Raw genomic sequence first — 18,347 nt, forward strand, 5'->3', positions numbered from 1 at the left:
TAGAGCAAAAGGCAGCGAGAACCGTGGGGGTGAACCCCACGGCAAAGATGGAAATTCTCCACCAATCTGTGTCCTTTTGAGAAAACAAATGCACAGTAAACTTAAAAAAAAGCAAAAGCATAAATGTGCTTTTCAAATGCATGCCTGACAGCAGAAGCTACATCTGATGTGGTGAGGGTGGGGTCCTGGCCCCTCTAGAACTATCCAAGAATGGGTAGGGATGCTGAGGAAATGTGAACCCCTCTTACTGGAAATAGTCAGGTGGAGGTGAAATGGCCATCTGTTAGGGCTGTAGTGTAAAGATACTTTTGAGAGTCTAAGGCTGTGCTGTCTGATATAGTTGTCACTAGTCACATGAGACAATTTAAATTTAATCAAAATTAAATAAAATTAGAAATTCAGTGCCTTCTCTTCACCAGACCCATTTCAAGTGCTCTGTGGCCACATGTGTCTAGTGGCTTCCATGTAAGACTGCAGAGAACATTTTTGTCATCACAGAATGCTCTAGTGGACAGTCCTGCTCTAAGGCCTTCCAACTCCTGATACAAAATGATCATGCTGTGTGAAGTGATGTTATGTGGTTCACAGGCTGTCTTCAAAGACCCCACAGTCCTCCAGAGAAGGTGGAATAACATGTGGAGTATGGTGCAGGTCAGTCTCTTAGAGCACGGATGTGCTCTTTTAATCCCCTCATGAGTAGCCTCTTTGTTCTCCTTCAGGTCTCTTGGATCTGTAGTTTCACTGTGACTAAGCACACTTGCTCCTGAGAAAGTGAAATAAATGCTCAGTGAATGCAAAACAAGCTGAGATACTGAAGAGAGACTGCACTTCAAACCGCACAACAAGGCCTAAGAGTGGCTTATTTGGAACAAAAGATCAGAGGCCATCGATCTTCACCAATTATAAACATGGTACAGAGGTCATCCTATTTTACATAGCAGTATTTTTACTTGTGCATGACCCTCTGGCCTTTCTGGTCCATTCAGCTATAAAAATATCAGCAACCCATTAGTCTGCTTTTTGGGATTGGTTTTTCAACTAGTATTTCCAATTCAGTGATGGACAACAAGAGCCAGAGCCTTAGCCAGACATCCTGCTAATACAAGACATTAGACATAGTTTAGATGGCAAGATGCAAATCCATTTACAAACTGCTGGGAATGATTCAAAGGTATGTCCTAGAGGTACTGTGTCATTGGCAACATTTTTGTACATGAAGGAAATGCTATTATTGATCTAATTATTCCCTAGTGAATTACTCAACTTCTATTCATCATGATCATCATATGCCTTTATTGGGGTCTGGAATTATGAAGCGTGTTAGAGACTATCTTCTGGGAGTTTATAATCTAAGATGAAAAGCTTTGAAACCAAACCAAGGGACATTATCCACTATGTCCCTTGGACATAATAGATATGCAATTTAGACATATACATCTGCACAGAGGTTAAATAATGAATTGAAAAGTGCCTAGACTGCTTCCTCCTTCCTTTTACATGAATCATTTAGATGGTAGTTTCACCCATTTGTTAGTTTGGGAGTTTCTGGACTCTCCTTCAAGTAAGGAATGGCTCATAATGCAGGTCTACTTAAGACTAGCATGAGACTACAGGATCTCTGAACCATATACTCATTGATAAGAGTTTGTTCTGGTAGCTATATTATTGGAGTTTGTATTTTAATTACCAAGTACATGTCAGTCTTCTTCCCTAGAAGACTGTAACCTCCTTGAGGTTGTTACTCGTTTTTGTGATCTCTCAAATTTCTTAACTATTTTTCCTTATAGTTAGCACTAAATTCACACTTGTTGAATTGAAATGGAGTCCAGGGCATTGCTCATTACTGAATTTAATTGGTAAACAGACGAACTTGGCTGAGACATGATCAAAAGGCTACATCTCCAGTTGAGCTTTTAGTAACCTTGTGGATGGTGGTTCACTATGAAGCTCTATTTTGCATTGTGATTTGTAGTTGTGGTTGTTTTCTTCTAGTGGAGAAGAAACTTGTCTTAGAAAGACATTCTGGTTTTAGGAAAGAGAAGTATTAGACATTTTTAAGTTGAGGGAATAAGTTTGTTCTGGGGCAGTCAAAGAAAAAGAAGGACAAAGAAGACATGATGAATAAGAAGACAATCAGTGTTGAGCTGAAACGCCCCAAACTTCCAAGGTCTTTGGAGATTCCTTGCCACTTCTCCATCATAATTAGAAAACACTGACATTCAGAGCTGATTTAAATGCTTCCATCAGTCTGAAAAAAGCGTTGCCTGATTTTACTCTGTAACCAAGCTCAGTAATTAGAAACATAAGGTACTGTTCTGGATGTTTTCTTGGGAACCTACCCTCCCAGGCCTGGTGTCACTACCCATTGGCTACAGGACTTTTATCTTTTCTCACTATCTTTTTTAGGAGCCCCTGCCCAGGTCACAGGTAGAGTGTGAGCTTGCCATGGGCATTCCTGAAAAAACTGGAGACCTCTGGAGCAACTCCAGACTCTAACATACACGGAAGAAAGTCATTTTGCCAGTCTGTTTTCTTACTGAAGCTCTGTAAATCTGTATTGCGTTTGGAAAGCAGTAGTTCAAGTATGGTAAGATAAGGGTTCAAACCAAGAGGTTCAAAAGAAGGATCTTTGTGACAACCAGCTTGAAATGACATCGTTGTCTGTTCCTGAGAACGAGACAACTATTCTGACAGCTGATTCTAGAGTTCCTCATACTCTTGCTGGGAAACCTGTACTTTGCAAAATGTAGGGTTAGAATATGATCTAAGAAGCAGCAGCAGCAGCTTTTGACTTCTGACAAAATCCACAAAGAAAATGGGAAAAATACTTATAATCAAGGGCTTCAACTCAACAGTCACCTAGCTTGTCAAATTAAAACATGTGGCAACCACCTGCCAGGCATCTTGAAACAACGGTACCTTCTTACTTCTACCTGACCTATAATCTCTTTGGAGCACATTTGTGTTTCCCAATTTTTCACACCTAAACAATGCTGTCCACACCAAGTAGAAAGATGACTAAGCAACTTTGTATTAAGTAACCAAAGCGAGTCCTGCCAATTTTAGAATAATTAAGTTTCTGCAGTCTAATATAAACAGTTCCAAGAACTACATGTGGCCTACCAAGAGTATATATTACAAGTAGTCAACACTGAGGCCAGCTGGCAGACAGATCAACCTATTAAAGTAGAATTGTTCAGAATTCAGAGTATTATTTTTCTTTTCTCCCATTATTTTTTCTGCATCCAACTTTGTTTCTTTGGGAATGTTTTCAAGTATACAAAGCAAGAAACTATTGTGGAATTGCACCTCCTGCAAATGACTGAGCATTTCTCTTGAGATTCTTTAGCACTTACAAGTCAGTGCCATTTCAACCCTGTCTACACAGGCAGCCAAAGCAAAATACAGCAAGTGAATCCACTTTGTTCCCACTCAAGTTGAAGTGCTTGTATTTTGGTTGATCATCAGAAAGTCTACAGTGACCATGAGACAAGTGAATGTATACATTAAGCCATAAGCCCATCGGATACCTGACCTGAAGCGTCTTCTTTTTGACTGTAGATCCTTGTATTGCCTTTACCAGGCAGCTTGCTGGATCAATATTTATTACTAATAAGGCTAATGTCATAGGTTTAATCCCACCAGGAATGAGTTAACTATTTGAGAGACCAAAAAATCCTAAACTATTGCCATGTGCTATGACATGACTCTTGGCCAGCTATGTGGCAGGTGTGACCTGACAACTCTGAGTGAAGAAAACAGAGATGGATAGGCCCACCCATCCCACTATGATCTTCTGGAGAGCGTATGGCGAAATAACTGTGAGTGTGTTATCACACAAAAGTCCCCTGCATATTCAACTGCATTATAAACCCTAATGTCTTCTTCACTGTGTTTAAATTCATATATATTCAAGAGTAGTTAAAGGCTCTAAAACCATCATCACAAAGAAAACTTCAATAAACACATTCAACAAATATTTATGAAGCAAATGATATTTTGCTAATTTGCTTGGTGTGGCAAATAAGTTGTGAAAGCAACTACCCTGTCCTCACTGTGCTTATTGTCTGATGGTGTAGACAGGCAATAAATAAATGAAATAGTAACTGGGACGAGGGTTAGGAAGGAGAAACACAAGATGCTCTGAGAGAACTATAGGAATGACTAATGGTTGTCTTTGGGTTAAAATAAGACATAGGCAAGTAATAGCTTTTTTAAACAGAAATGCTATTAATACATATATAGACATGCATTCACAAAGAACATAAATGTGTGAGACTGAAGTTTGCATTTATTAAATATATATCAACATCCATTAAGCACCAGACACTGCTCTTCTAGGTGCTGATACATCAAATGTCTCCACTTCTCTGTCCTACAGAAAAGGGTGGAGAGCAAGGAGCTAGCCAGGTTTGAGGGATGGTGAACTATCCTCACCCTTTCTCTCCCACCTCAGATCTTGTGTAACTAATGTAAAAATAATGATCTGTCAGATACTGTCTGCTGGAATTTATACAGACCCAGAGAATCCAATTTAAGACATTAAATTCACATGGCTAAAGTGGAAGGCATTTCTCTTGAAACCATCCAGCTCAGTGACTGACAATGAAAGCATGTTTCTTACCCGCCATCAAGCCGAAATTTGCTGATTTAAATGAAGCTGGTCCACTTTGGGTTTTTTTTCAAATTTTGGTTCATGATTCCAAGAAATGAACAGCCCATAATAAATTTACTCCAGTGGCAGTACATCTCACGACCAGCTTTTCTACTTTGGATACCACAAACAGACCTTTAATTTGTGGACACACAGCCCCTGGACATTCATGAAAACAAGATGTTCTCTTGCTGCTTTTTAAGTTAAACAGATTTAAGTCAGGGTCTCAGCAGAATTTCAAAACCAGATGTTCCATAGCAAAAGGGCTGAACTGACCCCAGCAATGAGAGGCTGTTTCACTTGAACTTGAATATTCTTTCTTAGCAAGATGAATGATCAAATAAACCCAAGGTTTACTGCTGTCTCCATTCAAAGACTGCCCTGTGGGTCTGGGCAGGTTAGGGACCCACAGCTCTTGGCTGGGGGGTAAGCTGATGCCCGGGATATTTAGGTGCTTGAGTTTTGAATGGGGTTAGTGAGGATGGATGATCTTCCCCTACATGGCACCATCCCGTTTCTCTGTCGACCTTGGAGGCCCTCCATGGCAGGGCTCCACTGGACCCAACACCTGAGTCCTCTCCTGACCCCACCCTCACATGCAAACACAATTCTCAGCCAGGCCAACTCCTTAGACCTGCAACAATCCAGCTGGTATTTCTGCCTCTGGGTCTTTGTCCCTGTTTCCTCTGTCCTGTAACCTGAAGTGCCCTCCACTCCTGCAAATCCCATATATTTTTCTAGCCTGCAGCTTAATCCTATATTTATTCCAGAAACATCCTCTCTTTCAACTTCTGCAGCATTGTTGGCACTGTTCATTTTGATGGTCAAGACTGTATGACTTTGCAGTTCACATGTTTCATAACCTCTCTTTCTCCTGAGTGAGTGTGAAGCTGCTCAGTGTCAGGGCCCGCATCTCCGTTGATAACCCCTTACAGCGCCAGGTGTTTTGCTCTGCTTTTATAGATGCATGGGAAGGGTTGCTGAGTTGAACTTACTGAAAAGCTTCTGGCCTGAGAATCCAAGTTCCAAAAATGCCACAGCGGTGGCCGCTAGTGCTGCTTGCCCTGTGTTCCTGTTTCACCCCTTCTGGGCACCTTACAGAACTGTACTTGCTGGCCTCCTTGTGGTCAGCTGGGGCCAAGTGATCAGCTCTGGCCAATAAGTTGTGAGAAGAAGTGGCATGTCACTTCTGGGGCAGACCATTTAACTGTTGACATGAGATCCTTCAGAAAATTTTTTTCTCTCCACCACAGTCACCAGCAATATTTCCAGATAGTAGCTGTCAGCTGGGTCCCCAAGTAAGGATGACAATGATGTGGACCAGAGACCCCTGCCTATCCAGTATTAGAGAGGAAGCATGAGTGACCTTTGTTGTTTAAGTCACTGAGATTTTGAGTTGTTCCTGATCCTAGCATAACCTAGCTGGTCATAACTGATTTAGCCTTGGTTAACTCAGTCTGTAATGAAAATCATCTTCTGACATTAGGCAGTGCACACTTCTGCTTCATGCAGGTACTCATTCAACTTATCTCTTTCCTCTCCATTCTGTGACGTCTAGTATAGAAATAGGAATAGGTAGGCTAATCAGAACACGGCTTGCAGGTAGGGCCCCAGGGAGAGGAAGGGGCTTACTGGCCCCACCTCCCTCCTTCAGTGAGCTGTAGAACTGCCCTAAACTGTAAATTGCTCACATGTTATGTGCTCGCTCATTTACACCAGGGATGACACAGACAGATGCTTTTAAGGACTCAAGAGATAAATAGTTGGGGAGTAGTGGCCTATGGGGAAATGGAGAATGCATCCCTAAGAGAATTCAAATTCAAAATTTTAAGAAAACCTTTGCAAATGGGCAAAGGAAGCACATTTGTAGGTCGGTGTGGGCCTCAAGTTGCTAGTTTGTGACCCCTGATTTACACAGTCATCCTTCAATGGCTATCATGTGCCAGGCTAGGCACTAGGAGGACTTACAAGGGCAGACCCACTTCATACTAGCACACACTCTAGCTGGAGAAGTTTATTTATTTAGCCAACGGTTATATAGCACACACTATGCACCCAGCACAGTACGGAGAACTTTATAAATATCGATTTAAATCTTTACAACGATCCTTATTGTCTCCATTTTACAGACAGACTGAGGCCCACAAAAGGTGAGTCATTTGCCCAAGGTCACAGGGCTAGCAACTGGTAGAGCTAGGAGTCACATTCAGGTGGTGTAGCCCTAGAATTGAGCTCTTCCCCCCAGCTCACCAATCTTTTTTCTTCTAATTGAAGTAAGTTGATTTACAATGTTGTGTTAATTTCTGGTGTACATCATAGTGATTCATTTATACATATATATATTCCTTTTCATATTCTTTTTTGTTATAGGCCATTATAAGATGTTGAATATAGTTCCCTGTGCTGTACAGTAGGACCTTGTTGTTTCTCTATTTTATATACAGTAGTTAGTATCTACAAATCCCGAGAGTCTGCGCTTTTCACCACAACACTATGCTAAGTCTCATAAGACCTGTAAATGCATAATAAAAGGGAGCTTGTGGCAAGAACTTCGATGATGAAATGATCCCGTGATTGCCTGAAGGCTCTGTGCTCCTTCACAAACGCGCCTTATAGAAGCTGCTTCCTGCCGGGAGGATTTGGCTTTCTTGATGGTAGAGTGAGTTCATATTTGATGTTTATTAATGAAGTAAAAATAAATCTCCTGTTTATGTTCATTTGGGCTTTGGCAAACTGATTTATTATTTCATGTAAGTGGGTTTCACTTTAGAAAATCAGCTGAATTCATCCTAGAGCCTTAAAAAAAATCACAACACTTCACACTTTGACCATTTCTTTGCTTTATTCATTTAATTAGCTTTAGACATGAAGCGAAATCATTTAAGTTTATCTGTTTGTGTCCTATTAGGGCAGACTCAGATTTTGTGGGACCTGAAAATGATTTAGGAGGTCTTTAAGAAAGAGAATATAATGTTAAATGTAAAAAATTAGGCAGGGGTGTGGCAGGGGCCTGTCCAAGTGAGGGGCCCCACGGCTTAAGTACCATTGATTTCATGGTAAATCACTTTGGGTCTCTCACCTTTGATTCTTATGAGCATTTCAATAAAAATGTCACAAACTCCTACTTGGCTCTTAACTTTTGATTACTTTGATACTGCAGTTATATCCCTCCTTAAAAAATTATTCATGAAAACCAGAATTTAGCAAACAAATAAAGCGGGGGCAATTACGCATCGTTCTTCAAAGCAACTTCTAGAAAAGTAGAATCACAGACATAACCAGTGCATTGCAGTGTTTTGCCTATAAGCCACATAATTAATAATGATAGGTGAAGGAGAACAGAGAAATTTAAAATATTATGACTCTTTGCCAAGATGAGGCCAATAAAAAATAAATAAAAGTATCAGAAATCACAATTTATGTTAATGAATACATTATTGGAGTCACCACATTTTTCACTGCATTGAATAAAAAGAAGAGAGTCCAATGTTATAGAAAAGAATAAACGAGGAACACTAGAATTGCTAATGCAGCCCAGACCTAATACAGCACTAGATAGAGGAGTCCCAATTCAATACACAGCTGTAGAATGAATAAATTAGTGACTGAGTATGTATGTTTAAGGAACAAGACAAAGGACAGATGGTGCTAATAGTGGTCACAAGCCTCTCCCATCAACCCCAACTTACAATTGTATCTTTTATTTCTAAACCATTAGCCAGCAATCTGGGGGAGCAGTAGACATGTCCCCAGAGTCTCTCATTATAACAAGTGTCTTTATGTTTATAAATTTTGTAAGTCTGTGATTGAATCAGATTCACAATCATGGGTCTAATATGCTTATGGGAGAAGTTATGTTATTCTTATCTGAAGAACTTGGAGAAAATGCTTTTAGAAGAGCTCCTTACTTCAGGCCCGCCACATGTTTATATTCACACCCTCTCTGCATCCTTTAGATGTGATAAACACACTTTTCCCCAAACTCAGGATGCCCCATTCCATGATATGTCATTCTTGGTCATTAAATACAGGACTCTATGTTAATGTTGGCCTTCTCCATCCCTCTTTAACAAAGTGTTTTCAGCCAAGGATATTAAACTAGTCAACCTCTCTTTTCCCCTGTCAGAGAAACAGCCAGCATCCTGAAATCACAGCTCATTTGTACCATGTTGGCGTGAATATTCAGACTCCATTTGTCTCCAGCTCTTAAAGGCTGGTGTTAGAGTGAGTGATAGACATTTTGTTTTGAATTAGCAAAAAGGAGGAGAAAAAAACCTAAGTAATAAGTTTGGCCTTAAAATATCTGTTTCAGGGAATGCAGCTCTGCCTTTTCCTCCAGTAAAAGTCAATTAAAAAAACCCTTAGATTTAATTTGGCATTAAGTGGGACCTAGGATACAGAGAATAGTAGGAAGGAAAATGTCTCAGTCTTTTCTCCCCAGATTGAGCCTTTGAATTCTACTGGAGGATTGTTGTGTGGACTGGTGCAAAATGTTCACAACTTTGTTTTGTTGAACATCCCAAAACAGAATCCGGAAGCAACTGAGTCTGTGTCTTTGAACTATACAAATCTCATCACAATTGGAACCTCAATTTGTTAAAATTGGTTAAAAGCTAGTGTGATGGTTCTTCTCCTCTTTACTGCATACTCACTCATACTTTTTGGAACAAAAGGCTGGAAAGGAGTTCTAGACAAGAACTCCTGGCACCATTGTTTTTCTCTCCGCAATCTGTACCCGATCTTGGCTTGCCCACCCTGGCACAACCTCTTTCCATCAATAGCCATGCTAAGCAGGAATGTGTGCTCTGTGGAGGTGCCTCTTAAGGCCAAATGCAATTCCCTCACCAGGGAAACTCCATCATTTGGCCAAAGTTACAAAATCTGCATATGGTGATGTTGGAATGTCCTCTTATGTTCTTTATCATACAAATTTCCAGAATTGGGAAGACCATGGGAACTTGTGTTCCTTGTGTTCCTTCAGTCCCTAACCAAACTTGGGCTTGTTGTGTATTTTCCTTCTTATAACGCACGACAAGGACCTGAGAGCAGTCCTGAGGGTGAGCCATCTAGGGAAGAGAATGGATTCACGATTTTCTATCCTATGAGCCTCGTTCTACAGCCACTACCAGAAAAGACTCTTAGTGTAAGAAAGACCCCCTTCAGATTCTGCTATGACAAGTGTGGGCACACTTGAACTAAACAGGAGACTGAACACTTTGTCAAGGGTGTCCAGGGAGGCTTGTTCTACAAAATTCAAGAAAAGAGGAAGGGAAAGAAAAACCTTCTCTTTCCATTCCATCTGGAGCTTCAACTGACTCCAAAAATACTGGCCCACAGTGGTTATAAAATCACCCATTTATGCTGTTCTAAAACAAGGCAAGCCTGCTAGGTGCTTATAACTCAAAGCACTCTTACGTGCTCAGAGGAAAATTATCTTTCTCTCCAAATCCTGTAGCTGACTGAAATTAATGAAACACAGTCAGGAGGCACCTCTCCTGGCCACTGGCCACCATTCATTTGGAACCCTCCACCTAGGCCATTCATGGATTGCAGAACTGTTTTCTCTTGACTTCAGAACTTCTCCTTTCTCATCTTATGTACATAGCAATTTATATAAAAATCACTGACACAGGTGTCATGGACATTTTAGGTAAATGAGTGAAAAATGGCATCTTTTTCCTGGTACTGAAAGAATACCAAGAGCAAAATAAGAAAGTGGGTCCTTGAAGAAAGCCGGTATTCCAAAGCTCATTTTTAAGAAATGGATGGAGGTATGCAGAGAAAGAGGAAGCTTCCAAACCTCTGAGAGCCTCTTCTGCTAGTAGTCAGACAATCTAAAGAAAGATCAAGGGTTTGTGCTAGAAGAGAACCAATGGAGAAAGAAAAATAAATATAAGAAAAGAAATAACAATTTAAAAAATAAAAAAGAAGTGAATGAATACCTTTTCCCCTTTTGTTTGCATCACATTAAGCAGGAAAACATGGGGAAATTCAGTGCTGGGGTAAACATGGCCCTTTTAGAAATGATATTTGATGGTGGGGCCCAGAAAGAAGCTTGTTATGCCTGTCAAGCCTGGCTTCTCCATGCTTCATCAGCCCCCATTCTGACCTGGCCGTCAAACAGGAAAATATCACCAAATGGTCTTTGAGGGCACAGGTGGTGTGAGCAGCCCAGCAGGGAACTATGGACTAAAGAGGGCATTCAGTGCAAAGGAGGTACAGTCCCCTCAGCTGAGTCCTTCACTGTCTGGACAAGATGATGTTCCCTGGCAATGGAGTTCTAGCCACTTGACCCTGAAAAAGACCTGCTTTCTGTCTCTTTGGACATTAAGGAGTCTAATCCCAGACCTCCTCTACTGTCCGGCCTGATCAGCTCCGATTGGCTGATGAAGAAAATGGTCCTAAAGGGAGGTGCTGATGTATGAGACCACTGGGCACGCAGCTGGGGAGTCAAACATGCTCATGGGTGGAGTTAGCTAGAGGGGAACAAAGTTGGGTAGGGCCAGCACCCCAGGAATGGTCTGGGGCATAGCCCCAAAGTAGAGGAGAGAAGAAAGAATAAAACAGGACCAAAGGAATAAGTGGAGAGAGAAACAGATAGATATGCACATGAGCTAATACACACACTCTTACAAACCCTCTTTACAAACAGCATTTAGGTTTCTTCCTCTTGGGAGGGTCTCTCTCCTGTAATTTACCAGGAAAACTTTCTACATGCAATTTCTGGTGGCAGTTTTAAACCACTGCTCCTCTCCTCTGCAGTCTTTCTAGGTGGCCTCATTCACGGTCATGGTTATAATTCCTATGTATAGTTTATAACTGTGAAATTCTCTACCTCTAGTTCTCACCTGGGCTTCAGACTTGCATTTCCCTTGCTTTCTAGACACGTGCCTGTGGATATCCCACAGGCCCTTAAACTCAGCAAGTCCCAGTCTAAACCCATCGCCTTTCCCTCTTCACTCCCAAAAGAGTGTTCTCGTGGAAGAGGGACCACACCTGGAGTGGGTTCATGCTATTTACTGTCTCCTAACTCTTTGAAGAAGGAAGTAAGTCTCCCGCCATCAGTTAACCATATCTTTCTTTCAGTCCCTCTCTCCACCTTTGACTTATTTCCACCTCTTGGGGGTTGGGGGGTAGATAGCAAGCGAGTAGAAAGCATCACTAATAATCATCAATAAAGGTCGTCTTAAAGCAAATAAATTATAGGCCAGAGACTGCATCTTCTCATCTATCCATTCATTCAGTTATTTAATAAATACTATTACATGCTTACCATCTACAAAACTTCCTCTAGTGCTGCAAAAGATGTAAAAGGCACACTCTTCAATTTCAAAAATTATATAATGTCATAGGGCAATGAGAGATGTATGCAAAGGACTACAACACACTGCAGGAAAACCAAATGTTCTAAGAGTGATGTCAATGCTAAGGGAGTTTAGGAGAGAATCAGAGGGCAGTCCATAGGCCACAAACTAAAAGTCACCATATTAGAGAAAAAAAGATGATGGGGTATTACAGACTAAATTGTGTTCCCCCAAAATTCATGTGTTGAAGTCCTAACTCCCACTACCTTAGAATGTAACTGTATATTGGAGATCAGGTCTTTAAAGAGGTGATTAAGTTATGGTGAATTCATTAGGGTGGGCCTTAGTCCAATATGACTATTGACCTTTTAAGAAGAAATGTTGGACACAAGAATGAGAGATGCCAAACATGTGTGCTGGCAGTGGGATGGCCAGGTGAAGACCCAGAGGAAAACAGACGTCCACAAGCTAAGGAGTGAGGCCTTAGAAGGAACCAAACCTGCCGACACCTTTATCTTGAACTTCTAGCCTCCAGAACTGTGAGTAAATGAATCTCTGCTACTTAAGCCCAGCCTGTGGTATTTTGCTACAGCAGCCACAGCAAACAGATATAGGGTCCAACTGATGTAATCCTGACCCAGTACTTGCCTGAGAACTGTGCTAAATTCCTGAATATCTTTTCTCCCTACTGGTGCCAACCTTGGGAAAATCGTGAACAAGTGAAGTTTCTTTTAGTTTCTCCATCCTCTGAGACCTTCTGAAATCCCCTGTTTCTTCTCCCCAGGTAGAACTTCTGCTGAAAGAAGTTCTTCCAGGTGAGGAGGATCTGTAGAAAGTGAGGGGGTACTCGTCCCTGACATCACCAGTGTTTGTGCAAAGGGAAGCTTATTCACCCTGGAAGACTGACTTATCATCTCTTTACTCTCTCAAGTCAGCAGTATTCTTTCTCGGAAATAAGAACTTCGTTATCGATCAGGGACTGTTTTGCTTAAGATATTATATATGAAGGAAAAAAAATTTTTTTTAATAAGGCAAAAAAATCAGATTATAAAGCAAGAAAACAATTCCTTCCAAACCTGACAGATTACTTGAGAGGCACAGCAGAAAGCTTGGTTTTTCACAATGCATCTTTAGGTGTAAGAATTAAGAAAATCAGGCAGAGAGGCTATATAACTGCTAATATCAGAGCTCCCCACCCTCCCAACAAAAGCACATAAACTCTACTCACAGGTAAGCAATCAGATGTCCTCTTGTGAACCTCTGGTTGACCACCAATCCTTATGAACTCAGCTGGAAGATCCTGAAGTGTTTTAATGATACCTGGTATAAAAGAAGGATGGAAACATAAATTGAATGTATTTTAGTTAATGTAGTCTGTATATTCTAACATATAATTTCTTCCTCAGGTACTGCTGTTGGTTAGGACCTGAAAAGGGCAATAAAGCATAGATATAAATAGTATTGCACATTTGCAACTTAAAGAAAATAAATACACTTATTACAGAGACAACCCCTAAATCCTCTAAATAATGGAGGGGAGAAGGAGGTAGAGTTAGTACAAAACAGGGAGTGCTACCAATGCCAATAATCGAAGACAGGAGGCTTTAGGACACAGCCAAGGACACTCGCTTCCCTAAGTTCAACCCTCAAAGCTTCTAAGCTTCAGACTCAAAGACTCTTTGGACCCTTTGCTTTGTCCAAAGTCTTCTGCTGTCAATGGTCAGGAACCTGACTAACTGGTAGAAGAGGAGGCTCTGGAAGATTCCAAATAATTATAGAAATGTACTAGTAGATAATCCAGAGTTGACTGTCTTGCACTTGAAACAGTATATATTAAATATTGGAAGGACCAAAGAAATAATGAGCTGTGACAGTAAATCACCATCACACCCCTAAACCTGCCCCAACATGATGCAACCAGGGATGCTACTGGATATGAGCATGGGAAATGCAACTCTGGGTTTTAATGCTTGCCTTTCACTGGGTAGAATAATGGGGCTCAAGAGAACCTACCTTGCTTTCCCCTACCCCACGCTCTGCCATTTTGCATTGGAAGAAAATAAAAGCTCATAGAGTTGAAGGGCCTGGCTTGGAATCACACTGCTGGAAACTGACCTTGGATTCCTAGATCCTCATTTCAGTTTTCACAGGTTAAAAAACAAACCAAAACAAAAACCTGTCTAGCATGTTATCAACGGTTTATATTCATCTGAGGAAGGCTGGTTTGTGAACCAGGGATTGGGGAATCTTGAGGGGCTCGTAAATCAGTCAGCAAAACCAGATGCCGTCGTTTCTTTATTCCTGAGCAGTCAGGCCATCCTTAGCTCCCCTCTCTCAACCTCCACCATCGCTTCCTATGCGTGCCAGATGCACACGTCTGAGCAGCTGTTGTATTGTGATACATCTAGAGTATCTTGCTCAGCATTCTGGGGATGTGGGCCCCGATCTTAAGAAGTCTAATATCTAGTTGGAATGATAAAACATATAAGTACTCTTGTAGGTTACAATGCCAGAAAGTGATCAGAGCTCCAAATCCCATTTAAATTCCTTTTTCTTCTACTGTTGGCCAAGTTTTGCAGGACTTTTCTATAAATCTGAGGAAAGGGGGACAAGAAAATCTGTGAGACATCTCGTAGCTGGGAAATTTGCCTAAATTTATAATCTGGTTCCTTCCAGCTCCTAGGCCCCTGCCAGCATGCAGCAGGGCATCAAGAAATTTTGTTGAATGAGTGAACAAAACCCATGGATGAGTTTCAGGGGGGATTATGGACTCCTCAACGCTGTAGTCCAAGTTTTGTGTGTATTAACTTTTGTTAGCTTTCAGCGATTTCTCAAAGTTGTCTCTGCTCCCTTCTCCCTCTCCCCAAATTAAGAACCACTTGCTGAACAACTAGCACAGCACTAGAGGATGGAGTTTAGATGAGAACATATTAGAATGTGTGTTCCTGTGAGTAAATTTACAAACAGTTCCTCTATGTGCCAGGAACATATGGGGGATGTGCCAATGAATAAATAGCCATTCTGCCTGGTTTCATGGCACTTATGGTGTACTGTTCCCCTGGAGTAGAACTTGTCAGACTGGCTGCATATCAGAATCTTCTGGCGGAGCTTTGTAAGAAAATACCATCTGGGATTCTCCGAAAATGTGCCCAGGAACTTGTACTTAAAGAAGTTCCCTACATTCAGATGCTGATGTAGATTATAACACCCACTCCACACAGGCCTCCCGTCCTTGCCCCTCAGGCTTCAACGGACAAAGGCATAAGAGACTAGAAGAAAACAAGGAGTTACCTGCCTGGATTGTGAATGAACAAATTAAGAGATTTAAATTTGTAGAGAAAAAAGTCCAGAGTACTGTCCCCAAGCCCTCTGGCAGGGTCAGGATTTATTTGTCCATTTTCCCTTCTCCTGCTCCCCATTTCCTCAGTATTTTTATTTTTAAAATTGGGAATGAAAAAAGAAAAAATACAGGAATCAGGGAAAAAAAAATTTTTTTTCTATAGAGTCTGTGTATATGTTTATGAACCATCTTGTGAGTGAGAAAAACATAAAAAAGCTTTTGAGAGAAACCATACAGGGAATGACAAAGTGACTAAAAACAGAGTTTGTCTTCAGATACACTTTCTATTTTCAGATTTAGGATGGAAGAGCCAGAAGGTTGATGATCTTACTTCCTGTCCTAAGATCATTCTCTACCGGCAGCTACCTTGCAACTTCAGATAGATGCCTGGGTGAACCAATGCTCGCTGGATCCCTCTAGGTTTTTTATTCGGTGCCCAGCACAGGGATTCCAACTGACCTGGCTCAGAGCAGTCGCTGAAATTCTCTGCAGGCAAAGCTAAGTCTAGACCGGACATGGGAAGGAAGGAAACGACTGGTGATGGAGGAAGAGGGGATGGGAGAGAGAGCTGGATGGCGGTGTTAGGTAAATGAGCCTGTCTTCCTTCCACAGTCCCCTTCCCAGCCAGTGGCAAACAGCCAGGTGCTATTTATTGCTCCTTTGATTGAACTGTCTGCTCAGCCATGTGGGGAAATTTAGGTTTTATAGGAAAGCATTCACTATGGGATAATCAAGATGTAATAAAAAGAAAGGAGGAATTTCTCTCCTTTCAATCAGCTTTCTAGTTCTCCAAGAGGGGTACTTTTCTTAAAACCCTCAGGAAACCTCTAGCTAAAGCCTTTCAGTAGCATGAAAAACAGAAACTAGCACCTTCCCAGGTTGCACAAATGGAAAAATACTGACAGTACATACTTGCAAAAAGTGGTTAAAATTCTACTTTAGAATTCCTATCACAAGTGTTTACAGAAAGATGCCTTTTTCCAAAGGAATGCCAAGGGGTTGTGTGAAGGGGAGGGTCTCAAATGATAACTTACTATAATAGGGGGTTATTACAAAGCTTAAATTAGGGATCCTTATAATCCTAATAAATTAAAGTGATTAACTTCATGTAGTGAAGATGAAGAATCAGCCTTTCATTAATTTATAATTTTGCCTTGTGCCTTGAATTAGGACCCTTTGATTTCAACATTAATATTTATATTAAAAAATCCCCCCATGGCTCTTTTATAATAGTCTCTGCCCTCATTATGGAGATACTAATAACTACTGTGTATTAAGAGTTTTAGTGCCAGGCCCTGCACTAAGCTCCTGGCGCACATCCATTTCATTTATCACTATAACCACCTTGTGAGATACATGTTCTTAACTTAGGAGAAGCACCGAGAGGTTTGTTGTGTTGAAGATGTTTGCCGAAATTCACCCAGGTAGAAAGTAGTGAAGCCAGTATCCAAACCCAGGGGCTGACCCAGCCTGATGGGTGTAGGGGAAAGTTACAATTCACCTATTCATTGAGTGAGTACTGTGAGCCAGGATGGGCCACACAGCGATGAGCAAGGACTCTGCTTTCACAGAGCTTACGTTCTGGTGGGGTACAGACAACACACATGTTTTCAATAGTGAGTAAACAGAAGAGCTACGATATGATAGAGGGCCACTGGAGGCCCGCTGGACGTTGGACAGTGAGGGATGGTCTCTCCGAAGAGGAGATATCTAGGCTGAAAATAGATTTCTAGGAAGGAGTTACTCATGTGAAGAGTGTTCCTGGAGAAGCCCTTGAGAATCCTGGTGTGAGGTAGAGGGTTTTATGAGATGACTGTGTGCTCTGTGATCATGAAACCCTTCCAAGTTATTCAGTTCACATGGGATTCAGGCTTATCTGTCCATTGGCAGAATGTGCAATGCTGAAAGATGTGCTGACTAAAGGGACTTACAACAGAATGATTCTCAGGGTACCATCTTTGCCAGAACACATGAAGGTGGCAGAGGTGCTGGTAATCTGTCCCTACCCATAGAGGAGATTGCCAGGGATACATATGCCACCTGTGCACCCAGTGCCCAGAACAAGAGAGGTCCCCCTGCACTCCTGTTCACGAGGTGAATTTGAAGAGAGCTGCTTTCTGTGGGTTTATATGAGCTCCTCTCAGGCTTGTGCTTTGGAGAATAAGGCAGAATATTTCTTAATAATTGAAGAATGAAAAGCTACAGGATATAATCCTTGGAATGGGAAAGGAATGGTAAGAAGCTATTTCCGTCTGAGTTGGCAGGAAGTCACATAATTTGTAGGGATGGAAATTAAAATAAAATATTTAAAAATAGAACTATGGGTTTTAGTCAAAATGTGCCAGCAACAATAAAACATTAATAATTGTCTCTTGTGAATTGTCTCTGTTTTACATTTATAGTTGAATATGGGAGCTAGGCGTATTTTAGAAGGGAAGAAAAATGTGATCTCAGGGAATTTGGGTCACTTAAGTAAATACTAATGAGTGAATTGATCTTGACCAAGTCATTTAAGTGCTCTTGGCCCCTCAATTCTTTCATCTGTAACATGAAGCATTTGGAATGGATTTTTAAGATCTCTCCAACTCAGATTGTTTATGTATAATTCTATGATCTTTTAAGGAAAAAAAATGTATTGTGTATGTCTTAGTATTTGTGAATGACCTTGTTATGGTTGTGAATAAAATAAGTTCAATCAAGTTCACCCTTTTCAGCATTTAACAGGAAGGATATTGCGTTTCAGAAACCACCCACCCCACCTCTTCTCCATTATTTCTGAGAGATGAGTGTATTTTATAGTTCTGAGAGAAATGATAATGTATCAAATAATAATATCTATAATTTACTGAATGCCTACTATGTAAAAGGTACTTGGTATCATTATCTAATTAACCTTCAAAAGAAAACTGTGAAACTAGTTGTTTTTTGTATCCCATTTGGAAGTAAAGAGACAGATTCAGATTCACTGTCACATAGTTAATAAGTAGAGTTGAAACTGCAGCCCAGATTTGTTTGACTCCAAAGATCTTTCCATGACTGAACACACAGT

General features: G+C 41.0%; 1 protein-coding gene across 10 annotated transcripts in view; it reads right to left on the reverse strand.

Annotated features, from left to right (window-relative positions):
- CALD1 (caldesmon 1) overlaps positions 1-18,347 on the reverse strand; it is a 203,496-nt gene that overhangs the window by 97,507 nt on the left and 87,642 nt on the right. For all 10 annotated transcript variants that reach the window (XM_072964432.1, XM_015249944.3, XM_072964433.1 and 7 more), the window contains one exon: positions 13,187-13,278. The gene's annotated coding sequence lies outside the window, so the exon portion shown is untranslated. The remainder of the gene's footprint in view (positions 1-13,186; positions 13,279-18,347) is intronic.

The sequence above is a fragment of the Vicugna pacos genome, chromosome 7 (assembly GCF_048564905.1).
Source record: "Vicugna pacos chromosome 7, VicPac4, whole genome shotgun sequence".
Classification (NCBI taxonomy): Eukaryota; Metazoa; Chordata; class Mammalia; order Artiodactyla; family Camelidae; genus Vicugna; species Vicugna pacos.